The sequence below is a fragment of the Onychomys torridus genome, chromosome 3 (assembly GCF_903995425.1).
Source record: "Onychomys torridus chromosome 3, mOncTor1.1, whole genome shotgun sequence".
NCBI classification, from domain to species: domain Eukaryota; kingdom Metazoa; phylum Chordata; class Mammalia; order Rodentia; family Cricetidae; genus Onychomys; species Onychomys torridus.
In genome coordinates, this window is record NC_050445.1 from 8,213,268 (window position 1) to 8,225,425 (window position 12,158).

Here is a 12,158-nt window from a genome sequence, read left to right on the forward strand (position 1 = left end):
GCAGCCCATCTGGTCATCTTCTGCCCCATCCTTCACTTGCAACCTAAGAGGAAGTCTCCAGCCTCACACAGGGATCCTTGGACAACTCCGGGGTGGAGTCGGCCCTCGGTGGCCACGCCCCTCCGCGGCAGGGCGGAGCATGCAAATCTCTCGGAGATCATACTTCTCTTAGGGAGAAATGCGGGGGTCTCTCACGCATGCAAAGTTTCTTATGAAACCTGAGGGCCATAAGAAATTTGTAACAGAGTCCAATGGTGATCACGGGAGAGGTGGGGGGCCACAGAAGGGAGACAGAGCCCCGCACGAAGCTCACCACGAGTTCAAGAGGGACGATACGAGGACGGCATCGATATGGGCGGTCGGCTCAGCATCGCTTCTCGGCCTTTTGGCTAAGATCAAGTGTAGTATCTGTTCTTATCAGTTTAATATCTGATACGTCCTCTATCCGAGGACAATATATTAAATGGATTTTTGGACCTAGGAGTTGGGATAGGGGCTTGCTCCGTCCACTCCACGCATCAGCCTGGTATTGCAGTACCTCCAGGAATGGTGCACCCCTTCGGGGGGACATCTGACTGTATTAAAAAGAGAGCTTTTATAAATCTTCTGTCTCCTTACTTTTTATGTAAGTTTTATTCTCTTCCACTTTGTTTTCTTCAGAACTTTTCTTTTGTTACTGAGCCTTCTTATTGTGGTGAAACTATATAGGGTAGGCAGGCTTTGAACTCATGGAGAGGTCCTTGCTTCTGTCTCCAATGCTAGAATTAAAGGCGTATGTTACCATGCTCCACCTTCCCCTTCCTTGGGTCTCCTTGTGTTATTATTCCCGTTGGTACTGGAATTCAGACATCTGCCTGTCTTTGTATCCTGAACCGTGTTTTTTAGTGGAGATATAGCATTAAATATATACATCCAACGGTTTGTTATTATGCCGGCTAACAACTGACTTGAGAGAGATTGGAGTGAGGTAACTCAGCATCGCCCCACAGCTGGCCTCATCCAGTTCCAGCGGTTTTCCCCAGGGGATTAAATTCTGCCACCTGATGTGCTACCAAAGTGGAGTTTCTCCTATCATCTCTGCTTTGCTGGGGTGCAGGGAGGGGCCAGTAAAGTGTTAAAGGGGTGACATCAGGTATGCAACAGGCTTGTCTGAGAAGAAGCCAGCTCCTGAGCTCGGTAGACTGCCATGTTCACTCTGTCTCTGCTTTAAGTACGTCGATTTCCTTTTCCATCTGGCACGGAGGCTTTAGTTGAGCACAGGGCCTCACTCTGCATTTGCTGCCGTGATGCAGACAAATCAGGCTAGTATCTTCTCTCCAGCATCTAAATCTTAAGGAAGGGAGAACACGAGGGAGCACACCGTTCTTTTTTCGTTTTGTTTTGTTTTGTTTAGTTTTTTGTTTTTTCGAGACAGGGTTTCTCTGAGTAGCTTTGCGCCTTTCCTGGAACTCACTCTGTAGCCCAGGCTGGCCTCGAACTCACAGAGATCCGCCTGGCTCTGCCTCCCGAGTGCTGGGATTAAAGGCGTGCGCCACCACCGCCCAGCTAGCACAAAGTTCTTAATAATCAGCATTTTTATATAGCTCGTTATCCCTTAGACGCTCATATTTAGCGGCATTATCTTAATTGGCAGACAGCCTTGTCCGGTGGCAAGATAGCTTTGGTGTCAAGCAGAGCAGCGTTTTGACACCAGCGCCACCACGTGGGGACTCTGGGACCTCAAGCACCCTACTACTCCATTTTTTCCGTTTCATTCTTTGGTGCTAAGTGCTGGTGAGTGACCCAGCCAAGGGGGTCCCTTCGGTAGGGAGGCCAGCTAGTGGGGTCATGTGAGAGTGAAGCCTAGTCAGTGGGGGAAACACTGTAGGAGTGAGGCCTGGTCAATGGGGGAAACACTGTAGGAGTGAGGCCTGGTCACCGGGGGGGGGGGGCACTGTGAGAATGAGGCCCAGTCAGCGGGTCCCTAGGAACATAGGAGTTCCCACATGGCCTTCTTAATGACTTAGATGAGGTGAAGCACACGCATGTCTCACGTAAAGATGGTGCCGATCTCCCTGTTCTGAGTGTCTTAAGCAGATCTCCATTTTCCATTTGCAGCCACGTCTTGCTTTTATTTTTCTTTTCCTGGAATTTAAAAATTACTTCTTTGACAAAATCTCCTTTCTGAAACAATTTGTGTGTGTGTGTTTCTTTTCCTTTGTTGTAAGTAGAACTTGTGTTATGTTTTAAGCCAGCATAGCATTGATTTGTGTGGATCTCTCCGGCCTGTGATCTTGACTCACTTTTTCATTGCATTATTATAAAGTTCATGTTGAAATCATACTCATAATAACGCAACAGATACTCTAAGGCCATCCCCTCCCCACACCACGTATTTAAACACACTCTGAGGGGTTGGGGATTTAGCTCAGTAGTAGAGTGCTTGCCTAGCAAGCGCAAGGCCCTGGGTTCGATCCTCAGCTCCAAAACAAAAAACAACAGCAACAACAACAACAACAACAACAAAAACCACTCTGTGGAATGGCTCCGTCTCTGCTCCCAGACCAAATCTGTTCAGGTCCTCCCGCTTCCTGGCCAGTCTTACATGGGTGCGTTATTGAATTAGTGACAATACGTTGGTCTGGCTGCAGCCCCAAACAACTGCAACTGCCCTGGAACCAACAGCTTCTGCTGGGTCAGGAATTACTTCCTGTTGCATTGTGGGAACTGTAGAGAGTTCCAAAGGGTCATGGCAGCTGGGCCATTCAGAGGTACCAAGGAGCCTGTTTACCAAAGAGCACATGAAAACTCCTGTATTGTAGTGACTGGTCCAGCAATACTAGTGTGGGCTGCCTCGGCATCAGCTTCCCCCTGGGTAATTCATTCTCCAGGGCCAAGCCACTAACTAAAATTGAATCCCAGGTACTAGTCAAAACACTAAAAGATGAAAACGTTTCTGCTTGAACTTGGGAAGGAAGCAAAGAGCGGCTCCATTTCCTCTCCTGAACTTTCTGCATCTCTCCCAGTCATGGAGACTCGGCAGCTCCACGGGAGACAGAGGGAGGACAGGGGGAGGCAACTGATTGGGCCAGGGAGGGCAGAATGCCACAGCCCCTGCGCCATCTGCCTTAGCATCTCTGGTGATGAGAACAAAGGACAAGGTTATTGCCTTCCTGGGGAGTTCCTAAGTGGGATGTGTCAGCTCTAAACAGGGTGTCTCCATCAACTCTCTCCCTCAGGGCTCAGGAAACCCTGCAGAAGAGGAGGCAGGAAAGGGGTAAGAGTCGGAGGGGATGGAGGAAGGAAGGCTCTTTAAATCAACAGGACCAATGCCCATATGACAACCCACAGACACTGAGGCCGCATTCCCTGGGTCGGCGCGGGTCTGCACCAGATAAAGTCCTAGAGCCGAAAGGAGAAGTGGACACATGCCCACATCCTTAACTCAGAAGCTATCTCTACCTGATAACACTTGAAAACAAAAACTTAGTTTCCGCCAAGGGTGTCTCACTGGGGAAACAGCTACTCTGAAGGGCGGGCTGCGTGCACAGCAGCAGATGGCCAACAGAAAACTAACACAATAACGTCTTTGGAGGTTCCTTGTCTCGTAATGTCATGTCGGAGATTTTGTTTGTTTGTTTGTTTTTCAAGACAGGGTTTCTCTGTATAGCTTTGTGCCTTTCCTGGGACTCACTTGGTAGCCCAGGCTGGCCTCCAACTCACACAGATCCACCTGGCTCTGCCTCCCGAGTGCTGGGATTAAAGGCGTGCGACACCACCGCCCGGTGAGAATTTTTTTTTTTTTTAAATCTTATTTTTCATGTGCTTTCTCTCTCTCTCTCTCTCTCTCTCTCTCTCTCTCTCTCTCTCTCTCTCTTTACACTACAGGTGCTTTGTGTATGTATTATGGCTTCTAGTTTAGTTTTTTTATGGGATTTCTGAGTGTAAGAATGAGTGGGTCACTGCATCTATATGTTTCTTGTGTATTTTCTTGTTTGTTTCTTGTGTCCTGTTCTGACATTAGTTTTTGTTTGGTCTTATTATATTCATTCATTATTCTCCCACAGAAACCTGTTTGTTTTCTACTGAGAGACAGAGAGGAGGTGAATCTGGATGGGAGGGGAAATTATAAATCAGGATACATTATATGAGAAAAAAAATCTATTTTCAATAAAAGGGAAACTTAACATTAAAATAATAACAATAAAATTGTGAAATTAAAATACAATATAAAATAATTAAAAACCCTTCCTCTCAGGGATCAGGAAGTTATACAGAAGAGGCAGTAGGAAGAGCCTAAGAGTGAGAGAGGATAGAAGACTCCGGAGAACATATGAACTCACAGAGCAGCATGTACAGTCCTGCACAGGTTCAAGCCATCCAGGGTCCCAGCAATGAGGGGGGGATGGACGAGAGCTCCCACTCCCCACCCCCCTACCCCCACCTCCCCCCACCCCCGCCAAGAAGCTGTCTCTAGCTGGCATTCACCTGCAAAGGAAAAAATCATTTTCTCCCGTGGAGTCTCATGGGGTATATTAACCGCACTTAAGGGTGGGTAGGCTCCATGGCCAACAAAAAATGGTCAACAGTAAAGGAACTCAGTGGTGCTTTTGGAGACTTTTTGTCTCAGATTGCTTTGTTGGGACTTTTTTTTTTTTTTTTTTTTTGGTCTTACTGATTTTTTGATTGTATATTATGACTTCCGATTTTATGTTTTATGGTTTTTGGTGTGTGTGTGTGTGTGTGTGTGTGTGTGTGTGTGTGTGTGTGTTCCTCGTGCTTTCTCTGTTATTTTTCTTTTTCAAATTCTGGTTTGTGGGGCTGGAGAGATGGCTCAGAGGTTAAGAGCATTGACTGCTCTTCCAGAGGTCCTGAGTTCAATTTCCAGCACCACACGGTGGCTTACAACTGTCTATGAAGAGACCTGATGCTCTCTTCTGGCCTGCAAGCATACAAGCAGACAGAACACTGTATATGTAATAAATAAAATAAATCTTAAAAAAAATTATTGTTTGTTTGCTTTTTCTTACTGTTTGTTTCTAAGACTGAGAAGGAAAGTGTGGAGTAGGGTGGTGGGAAGGTGGGCAAGATCTGGGAAGAGTTGGGGGAAGGGAAAAATGGAAAGACATTTAGTGGTGAGATTGTGGAGAGATGAGAATTTCTAGTGGCTGGTGGGATTACAAACCTAAGAAACTGCTTTGGAAAACATTTATTATGTATGTAACTCTTTTAATTGTTAAATACAAAGTTACCAAATACGAATTTGAAAATTAACTCGTCTAACTGGGAGGCTGAAGATGGCCTGTGGCATTAATGAGGACACTGCCACCTGCTGGACACAGAATATAATGCAGCAGGTGGCTCATCCTGCACCTTCTCCAAAGGGGAGAATCCAGGACCTCAAGAGCTTCTTTGCTCCCATCTTAGCTGGCAATTCCTCCTGACGCCCACGTCCCCCTTTCCCTACCAGCTCTCAGACTTTGTTTTCTACCCCCACTGGATTCTAGCTTCTCAATTTCCCATCCTTTCCCTAAAACTAGAGAGGAAACTGAAGGCTACACAGTTCGGCTTTCTTGTGTAATGATAGAGGAATAAAACACCCCAAGGAGTTGGGATGTGTTGCTCAGGTTGAAATAAGCTGCCCAAGGAGGCTGGGGGCTAGGAGTTGGAGGGCCACCCCAGGGTACAGATTTCTGAAGGAGTAGTGTGACCCAGGGCACAGAGGTGTGACCTCTCTGTGTAACCTCGGGACAGTGCACCCTTGAGCCTTTCATCTGCTCACCAGCCAACAAGGCCAAGGCCCGTGAGAGCTGCTGGGAACCTGGGAGCATTTAAAATACTACTTGGGACACCGTGCACTGGCAAGGATGGTTTCCCAGGGTGGGTGGTGGTGACAGTGGAGGTGACGTGTGACATTTACCCGTGTTTAACCCATGGCAAGGCCATCAGGATGGCAGCGACATTGCTTAGGTATCGGCTGGGCAGCTCTAGGGAGGGGAGCGGAAGTGGGATGTTGCTTCCCTCAGAGCCCGTCAGGCTTGTCCCCAGCCCGTGGCCATCCCTTTGGCCCGCTTTCCCATCCCTCTTCCGGGATGACGAGGGATGCAGGTCCCAGATGCTTGCTGACTGGTGTCTTCCAGTGCACATTGTGACATCAAATGTGTCACCACCGCTGCCCTCCAGGCTTAGACTCCTCTCCACTTGCTACCTGATTCCCAGAATTCCATACCTTTGGCATTCCCGGGACTCTCATCAGTTACCTCTCTGTGACCGGGGATACCACCTGGTGTCCTTCCTCTCAGTCCCCTGTCCCCAACTCCAACTCCACAGTCGGCCCATTCTCCCCAACGCTTTTGGCCTTCTCACTTCTCTAGGAAGGTGCCATCTCCTTTCCCAGATATATTCCTGATGACCCCTCCCCTCCTTCCCGCATCTCATTCCAGACTTTCTTGTAACCCGCAGCCAGTCTCTTTCTCCCTCCATTTTCCAGACTCGTCTGTCTACTCCATGAAATTTGGATCTTTCTGTAAAAGTTAATGTGAATTTTTTAAAAATCTAAGCTGCATGGGAAAATAAGTTTGCAGTAGTGTTTTTATACCACAGGAGATCTCTAACAAAAAAGACAACACTGAGGTGGTCAGTAAATAGCGCTATGCCCATTCACTGATAGATCATGTACCTATCACAGATAATGACAACATGTATTAGAAGGAAACTACTTGTGAAATTACGAACACAAACAACACCATACTGTGATTTATAGACTATGTGCTGGAGCTGCAGGCAGTCCAGACAAAAATCATGGCCTCTCTAGTCAAGTATATTTTTAGGTCACACTCATCTATTAGCAGTTTAATCTATCCTAAAAGACAACTAAAAAGTTTGAATGAGGTTTTTTGTGCATGTGTGATAAAACATATGTGAAAATCTTAGCATTTTAGTCTCTTGTTAAGTGCGCAGCGCAGTGACATCGCAGACATCCACGCAATATTACTGATGGTGTTTCCAACTGGCTTTCATCTTTCCGGACAGTGATCCTCCTGTCCTCTCCTCCTGCTTGCCTGGGGCAACCTCTGTTCTACTTTCTCATTCTGTGAACTTGACGGCTCTTACGTACTGAGTGTAAGTGGAATCACCACACAAAAGTTGTCTCTGTGCCTGGCTTATTTCATTTAGAATAACATGTTCAAGGTTCACCAGTGTTGTGCCCAGGTTTTAGAGTTTCCTTCTCTGATGGTTGATATTGTCAATTTGGCAGGACCCAGAATTAGCAAGGATACAAGCCTTTGGGCACGTTTGTGTGGGATTTTCTAAACTAGATTCATTGAGGTAGAAGACTCCCGTAAGTGTAAGGGGTTCATCTCATGGGCTAGAGTCCTGGACCGATTAGAAGGAGGAAGGCGGTATCCATGCTCTATGCTTCCTGTTTTGGACACAATGTGACCAGCCACTTCCTGCTCCCACCACGGTTTCTTCCCTGTGGGGATGCTCCGGGGCACCCCTGGAGCAGTGAATTAGAGTAACCCTTTCCTGGAGCAGTGAACTAGAGTAACCCTTTCCTGGAGCAGTGAACTAGAGTAACCCTTTCCTGGAGCAGTGAACTAGAGTAACCCTTTCCTGGAGCAGTGAACTAGAGTAACCCTTTCCTGGAGCAGTGAACTAGAGTAACCCTTTCCTGGAGTTGCTCTTGTGGGATATTTTCTTGCAACAGGAGGAGTAACTAATCTCTTCTTCTGTGAAGCAGAATAATATCTGATTGGGAGTGTGCGGTGTTCTACTGACCCGGCTGTTGAGCAATATTTTAAAGTGTTTAGAAAAACACTTACCCATCGTGTGTTATGAGTGGGCTAAGTGACACTTTCTAATTGTTATTGTTGCTATGAAGAACATTCAAAAAAGAAAATGCATCAACAATGTTTTCTTCCTTTTCTACATTTATTTGCATTTCTTGTTAATGTGGTGGATAATTAAAGCTTATTTTAGTGACACATAATTTTAGCTTTTTTTTTCCTCTGTATTTTTACCCAATTGTTCAGAAAGGAAGAAGGAAGGATGAACTGGGTGGTGCACACTTGTAATCCAAGCACTGGGGGAGGGGAGGCTGGGGGAGGGGAGGCTGGGGGAGGGGAGGCAAAGGATCCATTTCAAGACCATCCTCAGCTACATAGGAAGTTCGTGGCCAGCCTGGGAAACATGAAACCTTATTTTTTTTTTTAAAAAAAAAAATATGTATGTGTGTGTGTGTGTGTGTGTGTGTGTGTGTGTGTGTGTGCAAACTGCCTAAACCACCTTTTTATGATATTTCTTTCAATTTTAGAAAACTGAAAACATCTGCAGAAGCCGAAGGGGACTAAGGAGTATCTAAGTCTCCATCACCTGGCTGCCACACTATAGTTTGGTCAATCCAGTCCTTCTCTTGCCCCACCAAACCCTGGCCTTGCCGCTAGGTGATTCTAATACAAATCCCAGACACCATGTGCCTTAATCTGTAACTATCTCATTGTAATACCCAAGGCAATCAACCCATTCTTAATATCATCAAGCATTCAGCCACTGCTTCAATTTCCCTAATTGCCTTATGCATTTTTAAGTTTGTTTGAATTAAGATTCTAGACCAGATTCATACATTGTGATTCATCGATGTATTTCTAACACTCCCAACGGTGGTTTGCTCATTTTTGTTCTGACAGTGTTTGGAGAAGTGAGTCATTAGTGCAGGTTTTTGTTGTTGTTTGTTTGTTTGTTTTGTTTTTTCGAGACAGGGTTTCTCTGTATATCTTTTAGCCTTTCCTGGAACTCGCTCTGTAGCCCAGGTTGGCCTCGAACTCACAGAGATCCGCCTGTCTCTGCCTCCCGAGTGCTGCGATTAAAGGCGTGTGCCACCACCACCCAGTTAGGGCAGCCTTCTCTGTCCAGGCTTTGCTCATCACACCCTCCGGGGACTTTTTGTGTTCCTTTGACCTCTGTATTTCCTGTAAACTTTAGGTTGCAGCCAGAGGCTCTGTCTTAGAATACAGCTATCAGATCTATTAGCCATCGTTTTAAAAATACTATGGACACTTGGATTGCTGAGACTTGTGGTGGCCTTGTATAGAGCCCAAATTTGATTTTTTGAAGTCACTAAGTTGTGATAATTTGCTAGCAGCGGTAGAAAAGGAACAGTTAGTGCCGTGTTGATTTTTGTCAAGCTGGCTTCTGGCCTGAGGTCCTTGCTTCTGCTATGACAAGGTATTCCTGTCCACCCACTAGAGCACTACTAATTCTCTGCTGGAACATGTCTTTTGAATGCGGTCAGAGGTTTCTCAGGTTAAAACTTTCGGTCTTCAGCATCTAACACCAGGGCTGATCTCTTCCCTAGACAGTAGCACAGTATCTGATATTGTTGCCCTTGTTACTTCCTAGGCCCCTAAGGCTGTCCTTGGGCCCCATACCTTCTGTGCTGGCTGATTATATGTGTCAATATGACATAAGCTAGAGTCATCAGAGGAAGGAGCCTCAGCTGAGAAAATATCTCCATGAGATCCAGCTGTAAGGCATTTTCTTAATTAGTGATCAATGGGGGAGGATCCAGTCCATGGTGGGTGATGCCATCCCTGGGCTGGTGGTCCTGGGTTCTATAAGAAAGCAGGCTGAGCAAGCCCTGGGGAGCAAGCCAGTAAGCAGCTCCCATCCATGGCCTCTGCATCAGCACCTGCCTCCAGCTTCCTGCCCTGTTTGAGTTCCTGTCTTGACTTCCTTCAGTGATGAACAGCATTATGGAAGTGTAAGCCAAATAAACTCTTTCCTCCCCAACTTACCTTTTGGTCATGGTGACAAAACACCTTCTTTCTCTACACTGACATCATCTGATCATTAATATTCATTGTCAACTTGGCATGACCTAGAGTCACTTAAGAGACAAAACCCTGGGTATGCCTGTGAGGAAGTTTCTAGATGGGGCTAGCTGAGGAGGGAAGACCCTTCCTAGGTGTGCATGTCATTCTTCCATGGGTTGGGGGCCTGGACTGAAAAAAAAAGGAGAGAACAAGTTGAGCATCAGCACCCACCTCTGCGTCCTGACTGCAGATGTAACACAGCTAACTGCCTCACCATGCTCCTGCTGTGGCGACGGACTGGGCCATCAAACCGACAACCAAGAGAAACCCTGCCTTCGTTAAACTGCTTTTGTAAGGTATTTTGTCATAGCATAGAAGGGCACTAATACATCATTCTTAGTGACTCCGTCCATGTCACAGTCCTCCATGCCAGCGGGTCCTAACCCTGTATCTTCATCTCTGCTAGTCCTATGGGACAATGCAGGCCATCGTATCCCTCATTTCCAATTGCCTGTTGACAATGTCCACCTCTACAAACAACCTCCACCTCAAACCCATGACAAAAGCCTTAGTTCCCATTGTTCCCCAACTCTGTCCTTTTCCTTTTGATGGCTTCTCCAGGCACTGAGGTAAAATCTTAGTGGTATTTAACTTCCCCGGGTCTATCAACCTTCACAAAACAAGAATTATAGCTGCCCCCAAATAACACCTACAATGTTTATTTATCCGATTTCCTCCTTTGTTTTACCACAAAAATAAATAGATAAATAAACAAACAAATTTTGGTTAGATTTTTTTTTTCTTGAGTGCTCCTTGACATTGATTGGCACTTGCCGGTGAGAAGCTGAGGAATTATGGGAGCTTGCTCTGTGAGTATAGGAGTTAGAAGCGTAAACAGTCTCCAGCTCAGACAGCGTGTGTCCCACAGGATTCTAGCATTGAAGTCCTCACCAAGACGCCTTCGTTGGTCCCCACCAGTGCCTTTAGAACCTTTCTTTCCGGTCCTGGTGCCTGACCAAACTTCTGGGTTTGTTTGGGTTTTTTTAAGATATATTATGAATAGGCAAATCTTCGAGATCCATAAAATTAACCGAGATGATATTTACTAAACAAGAAGTGGCCGTAACTGAGAAGCACGGTGACTTTTAAGAAATGCCTCTCAAATTACATGGGCAGAATGCTATTTGATGTGCGCCCCGCAGCCTTTGACTCACGTGAGCCAGGCGCCCTCTTGTGTTCACTATGAGGACAAGCACAGGGGTTTTCCATGGTTTCCAAGCGGTTTTCAGATTTCAGTTTTCATTTTTGCTTTATTGTTATTTTTTAAAATTCCGGTTATTTTTCAAAGACCGTAGTAGGGCATGAAGTTGCACACCTCTGTCTTAACTCTGTAGGATCTCAGAAACCAAGAACGCCAGCTGTTACTGCAAGGGTCGGGATTTGGTCTTCAGTTTTCAAAAGTGGCTGTCACTCTCAGAAACATGTATTCAAATATCCAGCTTCCAGCTGACCAAACCCACAAAACTCTCTCTTTTCTCTTTCACCCTACCCTCTCCAACACTTGACTTTTCTCTGTCTATTTCTCCGGGAGTTCTGTAATCTTTATTTGGCTCTATAATGCATTATAATAACTAAGTTTAAATATGCTTTTTAGATTTCCAAGGAGTGTTTTCATACGTTATACATTAAAAATACATCATACAGGGGCCTGCAGAGGTGGCTCAGTCGTTCTGCAGAGTTCTGTTGCCAGCAACCATGCTGGGCAGCAGCTCCCAACCACCTGCAACTCCAGCTCCAGAGGATCCAATGCGTTTGGCCTCCAGGGGCACCTGCAGTCATGTGGAACCCCTGCCTTCACCCCCAGTATGCAATGTACACATAATTTAAGATACAAAATACATCTTTAAAAGTAAGTTGTGGGGGTTGGGGATTTAGCTCAGTGGTAGAGCGCAAGGCCCTGGGTTCGTTCCTCAGCTCTGAGGTAGAAAAAAAAAAGTAAGTTGTGGATGTAGGTGGACTATGGAACCTACTTGCCTCAGACAAGGTAGGCACTGCAGGAGGCAGAGTGGTGAGCAGGTGGGAGCTAGGCATCATTTTACTTCTATGCGCTCCCCCAAATGATTCACCGGAAATGACTCAGCACAGATGGGTCCCACTACCATGGACATCGGTATCCATTTTGAGCCTCAATTGTACTAACTTGGCCAACTTGTTCAACTTCACAAGGTCTAATCTCCACTCTGTAAAACAGTATTAATACCTACTTGATTGGGGCCGTTAGGAGGACTAAATGAGATAATTTGTGTAAAATATTCCATGTATAGTGTTTTTTTTTTTTGAATCCATGTTGAGTGTTTTAGAAAG

General features: G+C 45.9%; 1 non-coding gene across 1 annotated transcript; it reads left to right on the forward strand.

The window, feature by feature from the left end:
* The first annotated feature begins 369 nt into the window (after positions 1–369).
* On the forward strand, positions 370–560 carry LOC118580995. Its single transcript, XR_004944639.1, has one exon. It is a non-coding gene; the product is annotated as a U2 spliceosomal RNA (small nuclear RNA).
* The last annotated feature ends 11,598 nt before the right edge of the window (positions 561–12,158 follow it).